The following is a 5014-nucleotide window of genomic DNA, read 5'->3' as shown; positions in this document are numbered from 1 at the left end:
TTTAAAAAAAAGTGTTATTAATTACGACTGTTGGTGATCATTTACCATAAAGCCCAAATGGCACAAGTGTTCCTATAACGTGAGTGCCAATATTTATCTTCTCAAAATATAATTGAGGTATTTCTTGCATATTTATGAAACAACCTGTTTTATGAAATTATGTGAAAATTACAGTGACACCTTTCTAGATCCATGGCTATCTTCTCTCCTTGAGCTATTTTTTTGGTTCAAATCGAAGCATCTTACTAACATCAACATTTTGTTCTGTTAGATCTGATTTTGGGTATTTTGGGGGGGCACTGTGAACATTCACAACCTCAGAAGAGGTGCATTTCCACTGTAAGGATGAAATTCCTGTTTATATAATGCTAATGAGTCATGAAATGTCAAGAAATATGAGCAGCCTACTATTGAATTTTTAGATCCAGGTTTTTGAATGTTTTTCAAAATCTTCATTCTGAGAATTCAGTTGAATTTACCATCGCGGTTGTTATATTTTTCTGATATTTTTGTATGTAGACTAAGGAAGATCAAATGGATGAACTGATTTTGCATGAAAACTCATTGTATGTGTTGTAAAATCAGGAAACTTGGATTTTTTCCCACTTTTTGTTCCCAAATCAGTGGTCTCAAGCTTATTGTGGATAGTATTTGAAGATGTACCATGGTGGTCCACAGCACTAAAGGAATCAGAAGATGCACACCCTTCAGAGCGATGCTCTCACTTTGACCCCTGTCCCACCATCTTCACACAGATGAACACTTTGGATGTGCAGTCTGTAGGTTTTCGGCCCTTGGCAATTTTTGCCATCACTATATACTACAAGAAAGTAGTGGAATTCTAATTCAATGTAGCCCATCGATTTCAGGAAAAAGCCTCTGTTTAGCATTTATTAGTCAAAGAAGATGCATGCCTTGCAAGTATCCTACCTTGGGTCAACATGAGAACTTACCCTTTTAAAGACAGATGATGGCATGAAAAACATACTCAATAGGATTACAATGAGGTCCAATCCTCAGTGACAAACCAGGGATAAGAATTTTTGATTCTTCATTTCTATTCTAGTTCATTTTATGGACGGTTGAGACAGTACAAACATTGGGACAAATTTGAGTTCCCTTACCTACCAATATATTTCTATGAAAGCCACAAGTTTGGGGTCTTGAAGCTTGCCCTGTGTGTTTTATTTATCTTAGCAATCTGCCCTAACTCTGCTCAATCCTCAGGAATTTTTCACCTGTGTCCTTCAGAAGGAAAAGCTGAGGAGAGATGAGCCTTCCACGTGGGACATGAGTATTTATTTTTGCCTGACATTTTGTAGTCTAAAATTTCAGCTAGTGAGTCATACCCCTCAGGCACTTAACTTTTCTTTTCAAGAAACTTGAATTCCATTATTAGAGTTTTTCTGAATGTGTGTCAGATTATTTTTTTCTCTTGAGGAAGCCATGACTAATTTTCTGGACTTGATATAGTTGGGATTTGAGGAGATTTTGGCTCCCGTTTATATATCCATTGGACATTCATTTATATCAATAAATTCAAGATGCCCAAATTTGTCTCAAACCACTCAATATTTTAACTGATGGGCTCTTATGAGTCAATGATGAACTTTCATCCTAAGGGACACTGGAATATATGAGAGAAAATATTTAGAATCTTGAATGTTGTTTGGCATGAAACATGGCAGCATATACATGGGTGAGTAAAGAACTAGCATATCATATATCATGACTCTCCAGTCGTATATCATGACTCGTATATCATGACTTCGTATATCATGACTCTCCAGTCTCTTCCACTCAATGACAGTACTTGGAATAATTATGGAAGCTGGTAATCTAATGTCATAGAGACAAACCGATTCAAGTGTTCAGACAATGTGAGTCCCAGGATAGCTTTATCGTCTTGAAACTTGATCATGCTAGTGCTTGACATCTTCATGTGAACAGTTACTTTTAAAAACTTACATCAAATTTGCAGGAGGCATTTTCAGATCAATGATTTTCTTGTCTCTGTGAGCTACTTGTGAGCTATTATTTGTTTTTGAATAATGAAAAATGTTACTGACCCCTGCCTTACTATTGCCTCTGCTCTGGTTTGGGGAAGTTCTTGGTGTAGTGTGAACCCTGACAATGCAAAAAGAGGGACATTTACTGTTTAAATGTGAATTTCCTGGTAATATTGGCACATGTGTCTGGAAAAAGGCACCAAATATCAGCAGCTTATTTTTATATTTTTGATCCAGATTTCTGAAATTTCGTAGTAGCAAAATTTCTACTATGAGAATTGAGCTGAATTCACCATGCCGCTAGTTAGAGCTGTTTATATAAGCTAAGGAAGATCAAAGGAATGAACTGGTTTTTGCATGAATACCCTGGTCAGGTATTCCTCATTCAGCAAACCTGTAACATGTTTCCTGATCAATGATCTCAAGCCATTTAAAGGATCATATTTGTAGACTGTGTGCTGTGGCCCACGACCTTATAGGAAGCAGTGGTAGAATAACCTTTAGAGCAGTGTTTTATCCACGTTCTCCAAAACGAGCGCTTCTGTGGAAGTGCAATCTGCAGTTACCGAGGCCTGGGGCAATTTTCCAACAGTTTGTACTGCATTAAAGTATTGGAATTCATTGTGACATAGACCAAGTCGTGAGGAGGAGTGTCTTGTAAGCATTTGAAATTCAAAGGGAATGTATGCCCAGAGAGAGCAGGGGCTTGTGCCAATGAAGAGAAGTTATCATGTCGAAGACAGATGACATAAAATTCACCTGAAAATGATTACACTGAGGTCCAGTCCTTGGTGACAATCTGTAGAATGGAATTAGTGATTCTTCATTTCTAGTTTAGTAAAGTTTATATGGGATTGATGCAATGAAAACATTGTGGCCAAGTTCACTTTTTCTTTTGCTTAGTATATCTATATATGGAAGACACAAATTTCCATCCTCGAAGCGGGCTTTCCGTGTTCTGGCTTTTTCTGACAACTGGCCTGTATATATGATCAAATCACTGCAGGTTTTCACTTGAGCCCTTCAGCCTGAAGATCTGTGGAGGGATGAGAGGTGAGTGATTTATTGTTGACCAATATTCTGCAATTTGAATCTTCAATAAGTGAGCAATAGCCCTCACACACCTAGCTTCATTTATTCAAATAACATGAATATCTTTAAGGGATTTTTTTTTCATGTGTGTCTTAATAATTGATGCTTTCCTCTTGAGGAAATGCTGACTTACTTTATGAACTTGATAAGATTGAGTTTTTTAGGAGATGTGGCTCAGATTTATATGTCCATGCAAATATTCATTAGTCTCAATAAATTCAGGATGCCGAAATTTGTCTCAAATCATTAAATTGGTTCACTTAGTTAAGTTCTTTTTGGCCTAATGATTAACTACCATCCTTAGGGACCTTGGAATATATAAGAGAAAATGTGAGAATCACGAATGTTCTTCAGTACAAAACATGGCAATATATAAATGGATGACTAAAGTGATAGCAGAATTTCAGCCCCTCAATATCATTACTTGCTATTTTCTTCCCTTTAAGGAAGGAACATGATATTCTTTATGACATTGATAATGAAACATCCTAGAGACCAACTGGTTCAGGTGTTCAGACAAAATGAGTCCCAATATTGCTTTATCTTCTCAAAAATGATTGAGCTAGTTCTTGGCATCTTCGTGAGAACTACTTTCTTTTTATAAAATTACATGAAAAGTACAGTGAGGTATTTCTGGATTCATGGTTACCTTCTCTCCATGAGTTATTATTTGTGTCCAAATAAATGATGACTCTTCCTGACCCCTACCTTGTTGTTCATTTGCTATGATTTTGAGAAGCTGTTGGAGGCATTGTGAACACTCACAACCCAAGAGGCAGGGCATTTCTAGGACAGGAATGAAATTCCTGTGAATACATCACTAGATTATGGGAAAATGGCTCCAAAAGCCATTGGACTAATATCAGATTTGTAGATCCAAATCTTTAAAGGGTTTTTTAAAATCTGTATTATGAAAGTATAGTTGGATTTACCATGGGAATAGTTACAATTGTCACTAATTTGTGTTTATAGACTAGAGTAGATCAAAGGGATATTCTGGTTTTTGCATGAAAATTCTGGATACATACTCCTAATTCAGCAAACTTGTGATGTTCTTCACTTTGTCTTCCCTGTTCTATGGTATCAAATATTTTAATGAATCATAATGGGACCATGGTGGCACATGACATTTTTGAGAAAAGAGACTGCACAGCCTTGAATAGAACTGTCAGTTTGACTAGTGCCATACCCGTGTTCTCCTGCATGAGGACATCTGAGGAAGTGCAACTTTCAGTTGCATGGCCCTGGGACAATTTTAACAGTAACTTGCATTGCATTTAAGTAATAAAACTCTCCTGAGATGTAGCCTGCTACTTTCAGGAAGAAGCCTTGGTAAATCAAAGGGTATGTATTCCTGGAGAGAGTGCTGGCTTGTGTCTATGAGAATTTATCTTGTTGGAGACAGGTGATTACATAAAAGTCATGCTCTACAGAATTATGCAGAGGCCTAATCCAAGACAAGCCAAGGACAGCAATTAGTGATTCTTCATTTCTATTGTAGTGTTGGTTTTTGGGAATAAAGTAATGAAATATTATGGTCTTTGAGTTTCCCTTTTGTGCTGATAGTTTGTATGAAAGCCACATATAGTGGTCCTGGATGCCTGCCTTTAATATCCTTATTTTTCTTAGCAACCAGACCTACCACAGGCTCAATTCACAGCAGTTTTTTTTTTATCTGTGTCTTTCAGAGGGAAGAGCTTTGGGGGGATTCAGTCTCCCATGATGAGAGATGATTTAATTTTGACTGACATACTACAAATTGAAACTTCAGAGAGTGAACCTTACCCCAGATGGAGCTAACTTAACTCATTCAGGCAACAATCTCATTATGGTTTCTTTGAGCAAATGTCTTATCAGTTGAGTTCTTCTGACAGACATCATGACTTTTGTATGAGCTTGATATGACTGGGAAT

The 5014-nt window shown here is 37.0% G+C and overlaps 3 non-coding genes across 3 annotated transcripts; all 3 read left to right on the top strand.

Annotated features, from left to right (window-relative positions):
- The first annotated feature begins 933 nt into the window (after positions 1-933).
- LOC111763410 (small nucleolar RNA SNORD115) lies at positions 934-1011 on the top strand. The gene has a single exon (XR_002796288.1). It is a non-coding gene; the product is annotated as a small nucleolar RNA SNORD115 (small nucleolar RNA).
- Positions 1012-2717: 1706 nt separating this feature from the next.
- LOC111763475 (small nucleolar RNA SNORD115) lies at positions 2718-2792 on the top strand. The gene has a single exon (XR_002796343.1). It is a non-coding gene; the product is annotated as a small nucleolar RNA SNORD115 (small nucleolar RNA).
- Positions 2793-4474: 1682 nt separating this feature from the next.
- Positions 4475-4550, top strand: LOC111763433 (small nucleolar RNA SNORD115). Its single transcript, XR_002796310.2, has one exon. It is a non-coding gene; the product is annotated as a small nucleolar RNA SNORD115 (small nucleolar RNA).
- Positions 4551-5014: the final 464 nt, after the last annotated feature.

The sequence above is a fragment of the Dasypus novemcinctus genome, chromosome 3 (genome assembly GCF_030445035.2).
Source record: "Dasypus novemcinctus isolate mDasNov1 chromosome 3, mDasNov1.1.hap2, whole genome shotgun sequence".
NCBI lineage: Eukaryota > Metazoa > Chordata > Mammalia > Cingulata > Dasypodidae > Dasypus > Dasypus novemcinctus.
Note: the sequence above shows the minus strand (reverse complement) of the source record. Positions and strands in the feature narration are given on the sequence as shown.